The 13,667-nt window shown below is 29.5% G+C and overlaps 1 long non-coding RNA gene across 1 annotated transcript; it reads left to right on the forward strand.

The window, feature by feature from the left end:
• The first annotated feature begins 11,383 nt into the window (after positions 1 to 11,383).
• Positions 11,384 to 13,403, forward strand: LOC134687346 (uncharacterized). Its single transcript, XR_010101762.1, has 3 exons — positions 11,384 to 11,437; positions 12,311 to 12,375; positions 13,355 to 13,403. It is a non-coding gene; the product is annotated as an uncharacterized LOC134687346 (long non-coding RNA).
• Positions 13,404 to 13,667: the final 264 nt, after the last annotated feature.

The raw sequence follows: 13,667 nt of genomic DNA on the forward strand, positions 1-13,667 counted from the left end.
AAATGCATTGGAAAGGCAGCTGCTGAACAGCATCAGGAAATCAGAGCTTAAAAAAAATGGGGGATTCCCAAATTGATTTTGGAACAAAAATAAATTGGAAAACACCTGCATCGGACCAAAATGTTATGACATTAATTACTGATAGATAAATATGTCATTTACTGTTTATTTATTTATTTACTTGTACAGTTGAGATTTTGAAATTGATTTTTCAATCTTTATCATCTGCGAAATGTTGTTTTTGGAATTTCTTTATCAATATTTACACATTGGAAAATAATTTGTTACTCATATTAGAAAGTTAAATTAACCAATTTAAATTACAAAACAAACTTTAAACATGGATTATCTGCCAACTGAATATTCTAAAATTGACTTCATGCTGTTTTGGTTGAAATTTTACGATTTAGCTTTGATTTGTGTTTTTGTTTTACAGGTGTTTGCGGAATGTTTTGGTGTCAGAAAATGTCAAGTGCAAATTCTAACTAAAGCTATAAAGACTCAGCTTAGACTTAAAAACAGGAATTTAAAAGGTAATCCTTATTTATTGTTATAAAAAATGGAAGTCTGATGTCATAACTTTTCTATACCAATCTATTTTTTCAGTGTTACCCTTTTGCAGTCTTGACTGTATATCTCCACTTCTGACCTGGAGTTGAATTCACAAAAAAATTTAAGACTAAGATTGATTTTAATAATACTGAATTGTTTATGACTTAAGATCAATCTTAGTATTAAGTTTTTTGGTGAAATCGACTCCAGATATTTTGAAAGTTTTTAATAAGATTCAGCTACAGTCAATTATTGGAATTTCTTACAGGTCTGATATAAATTTTACAAGCCTAGCCTAGATCGAGAAACTGTGAACCAAGCTTGAATACATGCCCTATATAGTATTTCCTATACTAATTTTATTTATATGTTGATTTAAGTTGTTTTGTTAGTCCATTGATCCAGACATAAGAAATAAAGCTTTACTACACATTTGTAAATACAAGACGATTACAAACATCAGACTGATATTAAGGTGGTACCCAAAACTTTCACTAAAATTAGTTTGTCTCGTTTAATTTTCATAAAATTTTGACAAAGTATTTACTTTGACCCTTTAACAAAAATATAAAAATTTCAAAAATTTTGAACCAAGTGTTTTGTCAGAAAAAATACACTGGTTATATAGCAGTTTGACAAACATCAATTTTGATAATTGAGAAGCTTAACATTCCCTTTACAACACAACGTAATTAAAACGTTTAGCTGACTTTACAGAGTTATCTCCCTGTAGTGTTAGGTACCACCTTAAAAGCATTCAGGCAGAGACAGGGGTTGGAATCCCCCTATTTTTTGTTAATTATATAAATATATTTTTACATTTCTAAATCATTTGAACGTTTCACTATGCTCACCCCTTTTAAAATGGATGTAATCATGCTTGAGGTGGGTTGAAATTGAAGAAACAATCTTGACGTGGCCTCTTGTCAGGACCTTGTTACTTGCAGTCTTTTGCCTAATGTGTGTCTTTGTCATGTAGAGAATATGATGTTGATGACAGGTCTTATTTGTCTCTTTTGTTGAATTTTTCACGACTTTCAATTATTCTCATGGCAATTTTCTATATGGTTTATTGCATTGATATCTGTCATTTGTTTAAAACTTCTAGATGTCTTTATGGTTATTAAACAGTGTTGCTGAGTTCCGGGGGAATCCAGCCATTTTAAAATGGGGGTTCCTAACCCAGAGTAAAGGGGGTTCCAACTATATGCTCCCATTCAAATACATTGATCGTCCCAAAAAGAGGAGTTCCAACCCCCCTCCCCTTGCCAAAGGCTATGTTGATGTTTCATTGAGCTTTACCCCCACATCTTTTATTATCTTTACTATTTCTTGATTCTCTGATAGTAAGATGTTTTAAATAAAGATTACGTTGACTGTACTAGAAACATAAAAAATGTCCTGGCTAAGATGAGTGTCTCTGACAGTAGACAATTGACGAAAGAAGTGTTCCAAACAAACTAAACTATGGTTTCCTATAATTGCTTACATTTACTTCATTTAACCTTTGGTGATAGTTGTCTTATTGGCAATCATACCACATCTTCTTACTTTTAGTTTTATAAAGAATAAATAAAAGCTTAATGTAAATGATAACAAATTATAAGATATATATTTTAGTACTTTTGAATTCAAACTATAATGGTAATTTTTTTTACGAAAGTTTAGTTATGACGTCAAGAATCATTGTGAGATCTTCAATTTCTCTGACATTTTAGTCTCTTGTGGAGAGTTGTCTCATTGGCAATCAAACCACATCTTTTTTTTAAATTTGAAGGCTTAAATTCAGTCATATAAGAAGAAAACAGATTTTTTCATGTCTCTGATTTGATAAAATCCTTGCATTTGATAAGTTCAGTCAACTTAGTGTCATTTCAGCGGAATGCGTACGTACGTAGTAAATGTCCATTATAAAAACATTATCACATTCTATTATTATATATTGCCGATTATTGATTAATGATTAAATAGACTGGTAATATTCGGTGTAAACCCGTCATACTTGGGATTATTATTATTTTAATATCATTGTGGCTCATGATGTGATATATAATTTCTTTGTTACTCAATAAAAATTGTGTTTAATCCTGGTACTTTAATACCTACCTGAAAAGAATTTGAATTATTCTGACTTATTTATAAGTTGATGTTTTGGCATTTACAAATAGTGAAAAGAATTTGTCAGTTCAATAGTAATAGTGCTTGAATATAGTGATTTGATTTTATATAACAAACCTTTCTGATATTGTCGGTGAAGGGCCAGGTTTATAAACTTAGTATAAGTTGACCTTAACTGGATTAGGCTATTATTTTTAAGGTCTTTTTTGGTCATATAACTCTTTAACTGTGTCACATATCTTTGGATTTCAAATATTCTGATGAAGGTTAATCTAAGAAAGCCCTTCAGATGCAGGTGTTCTTGTCCTTAAGGTGGTACCTTACACTGTAGGGAGATAACTCTGTAAAATCAGCTAAACGTTTTAATTACGTTGTGTTGTTACAGGAATATTAAGCTTCTCAATGATCAAAATCAGTGTTTGTCAAATTGCTATATAACCAGTGTAATATTTCTGACAAAATAGTTGGTTAATTTTTTTTTATCTTTTTTATATTTTTGTCAAAGGGTCAAAGTAAATACTTTGTCAAAATTTCATGAAAATTAAATGAGCCAAATTAATTTTAATAGTGAAAGTGTTGGGTACCACCTTAAATACAGATTTTTTGTTTACCTTATTTTTTAATGTATTGTTGAAATCTATAGTACTAAGTAGAGAGAAGCTGTAAGCAGCAAAATGATCAGAAAAAAGATTTTAATTGAGTATTTGAATAAATTCATTTAAAAAATAACTTATTCCCTCAAAAGATGTATGGTCAGTGATAAGCAAAAGCAAATTTCCGGGGTCACAATGAATATTAGCAACTGTGCACCTGCTTATTTTCATTGTTTCTTATATATTATGCTGAATGTAAAGTAGGGTACCAGTAAAGATCATAGTTATACTTGTTTAAGTTGACACACTATAGACTTGATGCTTAGCTTAATGCCCACTTCCTAATAAGTATTCCATGAAAATGGAAATTGTTAGGCCACTTATGTTTTTTGTTCCATTGAATATTTCTAATTTAAAATGGTTAGGTTGGACATTCATACTTTATTTCTTCCACTCCCAACAATTTTCTTGTTAAAAAGTTTGGTATGGTCATCTTAACTTAAAAAGTTAATGATAAATTTGACTATCTCTGACATATATATATATATATACGATCTGACCCGAAACATATTTGATATACAACCTTATTCACACTTTAGTTGCTCTCGTAAACTTTTATCTCAACATTAATAACATTAAAATGTATGTACCTTTTATAGAATTAAAGATAGAAGAAATTTTCATCTATTTTATTTTAATTTCAGATCAGTTTACGAAATGGTCCCTTTAGACCTTGAGTAGACAGACAAGTGCGGTGTTTGTGGTGTAAATGTATCTCCTAGGGAGAAAAAGACAAGATAAGTTCAGGTATTTATAAAGTACACTTTTACCTACTCTCACAGTCTGACACTCACAAATGTCAATATCCACATGACAGTCAGGTGAGAAAAAACAAAAAGGTGTGAGGATCATGTGAGAAAAAATTGCTTGTGCTATAAATAGAACACATATATCATGATGATAAAGTATGTATGGCTAACTTTCATCATAAACCAACATATAAGTAGAAAAAACTATCTCAGTGTCTGATCTGTTTTCTTTGATCAACAGTCTTTGTCTATAGGTTAAATTATTCAAAACAACATTTTTTTTTTAATCTTTAAGTCATTTTAAAACCAATATATTTATCTTTTTGGATGGTTTATCATAATTCATAGTTAACAATTGTCATGGATTTCATTGGAAGCACAGCACTGTCTGAGATTTTTTTCTTCAAATCAGTATCTTTATAAGTTAATTTATCCATAGCTTCCCAATGTTATTTTTGAATCTTTGACTCATTTAAAGCTGAAGTATGAGACTTTCTAAATACTGTTGGTTCATCCTTATTATTGGCTTACCAATGTTCAAGGATTTCATTGATTTAGGTAAACTGCGAAGCTTACATTGGTATAGGTAACTAGGAATTTATAATGTTCAGTGACGTACATGTATAGGTTGATAGGCAAACTTTTGGAGAAAAAAAAAAACTAAATCAGAAATCCATGACACAAACATAACTGATTGATACTGACCTTAAAAATTGTGTAAGAAAAATTCTAATAAGGTTTTATATTATCAAAATAATAAGATAAGATATGTAGGAGTGGATAGGGGTTTAGGGAATAATGGGCAAAACAAACAAATAAAGGACAAAGAAAAATGGTTCGTTGGACTCACAAACTGGACTTTAACAGTCATAATTTGAACAGTCTATATTGACTTTAACAGTGCTTATTTGTTTTCAAGGAGGGGTTCGTCCGAAACCCGCCTGGCTACGGGTATGCCGTTCACTATGCAACAAATCATAAGTATGTACTGTTTTACTAAATCTTATCAGTCAAACCAACTGTTTTATAAAAGGTGTACACTTTTAAACATTATTAATGAGATCAAAATTAGCCAGTTCAATTGAAGTGTGATAAAAGTTATACATTGTTATGTTTTCTGTCAGATCTCTGTGACTGTTTAACAGATTTCTCACTGTAATCAGTGACCTTGAATTAAAGGTTATCAAACTACTTTGTATTTAATGATCCTTTCTCTTTGTTTGAGTTCGTCTTTTTACACTTCTGTAAGCTTAAGTATTCAAGAGTTCAGGTATTTTGGGATTAGGTGACAGTTGAATAGGTTTTGTTTTATTTGATGTTTACTTATACTGATGTATATATATATATATATATAGGTATCATGTTCTGGTAACGGTATCGGCAAATTTAACACAGACGTAAATTTTCGCAGATATTTTTTTTCTTCAAATATTTAGAAACAGATGATTATAATCTGAGACCGAATCAGATTAGGGTATGCTGTCCGATTATTTAGATTTTATAAAACGGATTAAATTTTTACAGTAGATTCCCAACATTAGTGGATTTCAATATTTCTACTATTAAATAACAAAAATTCTTAAGACTTTGTGATTTGAATTTCTAATTACAAAAGTTGCAAAATTATATCACTCTAAAAAATGAATTGGTTTACAGTATTACCTAAGTATGGTTGAAGGTGCCAATAGCTTGACTAATCATATTGTGGATTTATTTATATTTGTGGGTTCCGATTAACGGCTTTATATGGATTGAATACAAACAAGTACAAAAGTACTTTGTGGATGCCTAATTTAAGTTTTATAGAATTTATGTAAACAATTGGAAATTGTTTTAGCTCAATATTTCGATTCTAAATCTTTTTGTGCAAAATATAATTTTCCTATTTTGGTATTAAATCTAAAAGTAATTTTGTAAGCTTGATGTTTATTACTATGCTATACTAAGTCATTTTGGAGCCCTAAAAATTATAGCTTACTGTTCGGTGTGTTCCACTAGGTTCTTGTTGGAGCCCCATAATTGTTTACCTTTTACATCGCGATGACCTTGAGGTCATTCCTATGTATTGCTATCGCCTAGATTTCCATTATGTAAATTAGTTTTGGGTTTGTAACCGATCTATAAACATGATAAATATGCGCAACTAACAAGTGCAAAATAACATTCCTTGTTCTCTTCAATGAATACTGATAAAAATATTTTTTGATATAATATATAACAACAAATCAGTGTACTGATTTGTATCACTATGTACAATATGATAGTTATAAAGGTGAGGTTGAATTTCCTGTCATTTATTCATCATCCATGCAAGAACTTGTCTCAGAAAAAAATATATCTCTGAACAGTAACCTCAGTTTCAGGTAAAGAGATGTGCTTTTGACCATCCACAAGAACTGGTGGTCATCCCATGTTCAGTACTTCAGTTCTTTGATTATGAATTGTGACTTGGATGGAGAGTTTAAGTTGTCTCATTGGCACTCATATCACATTTTATTTGACTCATTGGCTTTTTTTATAGCTAGGGATTAACATTGGATGAATACTGAAAGGTTAGAAGTCACTTATTAATAGTAGGGCAATACTCTTCTGATTTAATCAAACAAATTTTATCAAGGAAAAAAATAATCTGTTGTTTATATTTGGTGTAGAGGGATGAATTAGAATAAATTGCCAACTTCCTTTTTTTTCGCATAGGATTTTTTTGATAAAATGCTGAACTTATGCTTTAAAGTATTAAGGCATTGCGAAAAACAACTATTTTATCAAATAAATTTAAGTCGGATATTCCTATGATATTCCTTTTCATATTGGATACAAACTTTATTAAGTCAACTGCAGACACTTTGTAGTCAAAGTGTTTCAACTGAGGTACTACACAGGCGTCAAAAGGAGTCATTATGGAGTAAGTGGGGTGGTGTCAAAAGGCGTCATTATGGAGGAAAGGGTTTTAAAGGCCAAGTTTCACAATCAAAGCTCAATGCAGACTGACTGTATAATTTATAAAAGGAGACACACTGAAGTCCAAGAAATTGTAAGAATATTGGTAATTCATATGATATAATACTATTATAAAGTAAAGCTATATGAGTTCAGGATGTGTGTAGGATCTTTTTATATTAAGACAATATTTATTTTTTGCTGGAAGAAGGAAGTAAAATATAATTTATCTACAAATTATATAACGATTTATCACAATAGGATGCTGTGTGGCTTATGCCTAAAAAGGCAGCTGTTAGTTATTGATATGAATGATAATTATATAAGTGCCAATAATATACATAATTTTGTCTAGATTAAAAAAAAGTGACGTAAAAGATGACACACATTCCTGTTTCAATATGAAAACAAGGATTTATCCCATTTAACTTCAAAGAGGGGTTATGTTTTTTTTTAATAAAATAATATTATGATTGCTATATTTGAAAAAAAAAATATTGTGGTCGGGTCAAGCAGATGACCCCCAAAAAATTGTGAAACCAGATTTTCCCCATACCTTGAATTATTTAAAGTGTTTTAAAAGTCTAGATAAAAAAATGTGATTGATAGCGTCTAAAATTGAAAACAAAGTTCCGGAAAAGAAATTCTGACATAATACCATACCCCACCCCCTTTGAAGTTAAATGGTTTTCTCCCTAAGGATATGTGGACTTCACAATGACAGTTAGCAATTATAGGTCACCATATGGCTTTCAACGATATGCAAAACCAATTTAGTATTCACAGCAGATTGTGCTGTTAAAAAAATATCCAATATGATGTTTTTTTCTACTTGTTAATGATGACATTTAAGTGTTGGTAAAAAAATGTGTAAGGCTTGATAAGATAAAAATCAGACATATGGAAACAGAGCTAATGGGGTTCTAGAGGGATCCACTTAAAAAAGAGGTGAGAAAGTGGTTTCTAGCCTTATTTTAATTGATTTTAACTCTCATTCAAAACAAAATTCTGACAAAAGGAGGATTCTACCCCTTTACACTGCCACTGTCAAACAGCAATGTTAATTGTAATAATAAACATAGGAACAGTTAAATTTATTAAATACATTGATAAGAATAAGAATAGAAATATTTATTATTCCAATCCAGGGGGCTCCAATTGTCTCATTGACATTGGCCATCATCCCACATCTTCTTTTTTTTTAGCCATTTAAAAAAGGGGGTTCCTAACCCAGGACAAAAAGGGGGGGTCAAACTACATATCCCCATTCAAATGCATTGATCGTCCCCAAAAAAAGGGGGGTGTTCCAACTCCCAGAATCCCCCCCCCCTGGATCCGCACCTGTGATTTATCACAGAAAAACAGTATTTTTTTCATTGAAATAAAATATTCAGAGCTCATATAAATGTAGTATGATACTTGTCTAATAATCCTCATATATTGAGGTTGAGGTTGTGAGTTCGAACCCAACTTGTGCGGGTGCACTCAACTCCAATCTTAATTGACTAGGATTGTCAGTTTTCCTATTGAAGGTCAGGGGTTTTCTCTGGGCACTCCAGCTTCCTTCACCAATAAAAACTGACCCCCACGAAATAGCCTAAATGCAGTGCTTAAAAGTGGCGTTAAAATACCAAAAATCAAATCAAATCAATGACACTGGCAATCATACCACATCTTCTTTTCTTTAGCATGACATGTATACTCATAAAACAATACACTGTGATTTACAACAGAAAAACTTTTTTTTTTGTTTTTTTTTGCAATTTCCAAAGCTCATATAAATATAGTATGATATTTGTCTAATACTCCTCATATACACCCCCGAACAAAATTTATGATATTGATAATTATAACATACATGAGAACCAGCAAGTTAACATAATAAAACAAACTGACATCAATTAGTTAGTCACAGTGTTGTAGTATTTTCATCACTGATGTAACAGGGTTTTTCATTTCTTCTCATAACCCTTAAATCTTTGGCAATGTTTTTGGTATAAAAGGCATCTTTCTATGTCTATTTAAACAAGTTTTTATAATATAAATGATTCCTGTAGGTAACATAAAACTGCAATATATCTGCAAAACAAAACTGGATTAATTTTCTTTTTTAAAATATTTTTACCAGATCTGCAGATCGGTAAATGCATTCAAACAAAATGCTTGATGAAATTGATTTATATTTTTATTACTATTTCAAATTTAAAAAATATGCTGAATAAAATAACTGGACTAATTAACACATTTCAAATTGAATTTATTTTGGGTTTTACTATTTTCACATCTTAGAAGCATTAAAAATATGAACACAAAACTGAACTTTTAAACATATTTCTAATTTAAATTGAATTTGTTTTCTCACTCAGTTTTTACTGTTCTCAGTCTAAGAATGCATTAAAAAAAATATGCCTAATAAAATTAATTTGAATTACACACTATAGTAATTCAAATTGGATTTGTTTTCTGTTTTAATATGCTTCTTTAAAAAGGACCAAGAATGCATTCAAACAGTATGCTCAATAAAATTGTTTTATATTTCTATCAACTTACAAATTTCAAATTCAAAATGTATATTTTTTTCTGTTTTTTCTAGAAGGCTACAGCAATGAAAATAGTTTCCCTTTTTTACATCAGATTTCCAGGTATCAGAACATATCCAAACAAGATGCGTAATAAAATTGTTGTATATTTTTATTTAACTAACAGTCATTTCAAACTTTCTATTTTTAATCTTATTAAAACATTATTGGATAAAAAAATAGTTCCCCCTTTTTTTACACCAGATTTCTAGGTACAATATGTGTAATAAAATTGTTGTATATTTTTATTTAACTAACACATTTCATACTTCTATTTTTAATCTAGTTATAACATTATTGGATGAAGATAGTTATCCTTAACTTGTTTCTGAAGTGGCCTCTTGACCTTGGCCTTGACCTTGGACTTCCACAGCTCCTTGTTTATAAATCATATTCTCAGGTAATTGTTTATTCAGTTATGCTCTTAATGTTGATCTAATACAAGATGTATAGGGAAAAAATATTACATTTTGACAAACATAAATTTAGTTATATCAAATCAAATCAATGACACTGGCAATCATACCACATCTTCTTTTCTTTAGCATGACATGTATACTCATAAAACAATACACTGTGATTTACAACAGAAAAACTTTTTTTTTTGTTTTTTTTTGCATTAAAATGAAATTTCCAAAGCTCATATAAATATAGTATGATATTTGTCTAATACTCCTCATATACACCCCCGAACAAAATTTATGATATTGATAATTATAACATACATGAGAACCAGCAAGTTAACATAATAAAACAAACTGACATCAATTAGTTAGTCACAGTGTTGTAGTATTTTCATCACTGATGTAACAGGGTTTTTCATTTCTTCTCATAACCCTTAAATCTTTGGCAATGTTTTTGGTATAAAAGGCATCTTTCTATGTCTATTTAAACAAGTTTTTATAATATAAATGATTCCTGTAGGTAACATAAAACTGCAATATATCTGCAAAACAAAACTGGATTAATTTTCTTTTTTAAAATATTTTTACCAGATCTGCAGATCGGTAAATGCATTCAAACAAAATGCTTGATGAAATTGATTTATATTTTTATTACTATTTCAAATTTAAAAAATATGCTGAATAAAATAACTGGACTAATTAACACATTTCAAATTGAATTTATTTTGGGTTTTACTATTTTCACATCTTAGAAGCATTAAAAATATGAACACAAAACTGAACTTTTAAACATATTTCTAATTTAAATTGAATTTGTTTTCTCACTCAGTTTTTACTGTTCTCAGTCTAAGAATGCATTAAAAAAAATATGCCTAATAAAATTAATTTGAATTACACACTATAGTAATTCAAATTGGATTTGTTTTCTGTTTTAATATGCTTCTTTAAAAAGGACCAAGAATGCATTCAAACAGTATGCTCAATAAAATTGTTTTATATTTCTATCAACTTACAAATTTCAAATTCAAAATGTATATTTTTTTCTGTTTTTTCTAGAAGGCTACAGCAATGAAAATAGTTTCCCTTTTTTACATCAGATTTCCAGGTATCAGAACATATCCAAACAAGATGCGTAATAAAATTGTTGTATATTTTTATTTAACTAACAGTCATTTCAAACTTTCTATTTTTAATCTTATTAAAACATTATTGGATAAAAAAATAGTTCCCCCTTTTTTTACACCAGATTTCTAGGTACAATATGTGTAATAAAATTGTTGTATATTTTTATTTAACTAACACATTTCATACTTCTATTTTTAATCTAGTTATAACATTATTGGATGAAGATAGTTATCCTTAACTTGTTTCTGAAGTGGCCTCTTGACCTTGGCCTTGACCTTGGACTTCCACAGCTCCTTGTTTATAAATCATATTCTCAGGTAATTGTTTATTCAGTTATGCTCTTAATGTTGATCTAATACAAGATGTATAGGGAAAAAATATTACATTTTGACAAACATAAATTTAGTTATATAACATGATCATTCATAATTAAAAAAACAAACAAAAGCCATTACAACCAGTATTTAGAATTTGTTCTGTCATTTTAGAGTATGTATCATCAATGTTTGAAATAAAAACAACGGTTTAGTCATAATATTACTTAATAACAGTTTTTTTTTGTCCCTTTTATGAATCAAGGATATGTTGGTATTAATGTTAATAGTGATTTTTTTATCAATTTGAAAGGTCTGTATGAAAATAAGAAGATGTGGTATGATTGCCATGAAACATTTCATCACTAGAGACTGAGTGTACAAGGTAACAACTGCAGGTTACCATACAACCTTCAACAATGATCAAAAACATTATTCTATAGTATACATGTAATGCCTGAAATCTATTAAACAAAAGAAAACTGCATGATTATAGCCAATGTTTGAAGGCATACTTGTAAAAAGTCTATCAATTTATCATAAATATAGTTCTATATTTGTTCAAAGATAAGGAGGAGGGTGCCATTGGGGCCATGTTTTTTTTTTAAATAATTTGTTTGTTTCTGGTTTTTTTTTTAAACTAATAAGTTTCCATAGGGGAGCGAGATAAGAGCTTAAAATTGTGTCTATTGAAAAAAAGTTTTTAAAAAAATGAAAAAAAATGTTAGAATTAAAATTTTTAATAAGAAGTCTCATGAACCTATATAATTTTTGTTCTCAAGAAAAAAACACATTCTCTGCTAAAAAAGTACTATAGTTGGTGACATATTGAGTACCTTGGACACACAATAAAACAAACGTTTTTTTTTTTTGTAGGTATTTTAGAATTGTTTGATGGTGAAGCTAGAATGTGAAGACAAGATCTAGGTTTTTTCTGGTTGGTAAGTGTCCCTACAATAGAAAGACAAATAAGAAGTCTTCACACAGTTAGATGTGAACTGTAGCAATGAAAGTTCTCTCTTGACTCTGTGGAAGGATAGATTTGATTGGAAATTCCCAAGGACAAATAATTATCTTTGTGACAAAGAATTTTGTCTCTAATTATTTTCAAACCACAATTTAAAATTGTAGGCAATTTTTTTTAAATGATATTTTTTGCTTTTAAATCATTTTGTTGTGGAAGTAAAGTGAAAAAATAGCTGTTTCCATTGAAAACTAGTAATATTCATGTTAAAAAAAATGGTATTAAAATGAAAGTTTGTACATGTATTCCTATGAAATAATTTTTCCTGACAAAAAATAAATGAAAGTGCTCCCCTACAAAAGATGAAAAGTTGATATATATCGGGTAACTTAACTAAGCACAAAATAGGTCAAATGTTATATTTCTGTTCTAAAGCTGAGTCAATGCTGCTAGCATGAATATCAATAAATTTCCAATTCGTTTTAATGAAACAAAGTTGAGGAGCTGACATCTAATTTTTCTATGTCATTTGGTCTCAAGGTGGTTAGTTGTCTCATTGGCAATCATTCCACATCTCTTTGTTATATATTGGACTAATTATTTGGTTCTGTCCTTCAGTTAAAATTGTAAAATATAAGACTTCTATATTCCCTAAGGGTATCATCAGCTCAGTAGTCATGCAGAGTTTTGGTGCTTACATGATTAACAACATATTTATCTAAAAATGCTGGTTGCTAAATTTTTACATTTTAAGAAAATTAAAGTTTCAACTTCTTGAAGCAAAGATGACCTTAGATGAATTTTGACATACTTTTTGGTCCCTTATGGTCGTATAGCTCATAATGTTTCTACATCTCTGGCTTTCAGATATTTAGCGTTTAACATTCCTGATGAAAATAAATTAAGGAAAGCATTTCAACCTGCAAAAATTTAAAAAGTGTTTTTCTCATTTGTAGATTTTTTAGAATTGTTTAATGGTGGATAAAGTGAAGATCTCTAGGGGGTAAGTGAACTTACAATAGAAAGATGTAAAACAAGTCTTCACACAGCTAGATGTGAACTCTGTAGCGATGAAAGTTCTCTCTCGACTTTGGTGAAGGATAAATTTCTATGATTGGAATATCCCAAGGACAAACGATACCTAAATAACAATGGTTTCTCATTATAATTGAAATTGTGATGATATTATTGAAAAGACATAACGGTATTGTGATGGATTTATCACAAATTGTCCACAAGGTCATAAGGTTTGTTGATGTTATCGTCAAT

Source organism: Mytilus trossulus, chromosome 10 (genome assembly GCF_036588685.1).
Source record: "Mytilus trossulus isolate FHL-02 chromosome 10, PNRI_Mtr1.1.1.hap1, whole genome shotgun sequence".
Classification (NCBI taxonomy): domain Eukaryota; kingdom Metazoa; phylum Mollusca; class Bivalvia; order Mytilida; family Mytilidae; genus Mytilus; species Mytilus trossulus.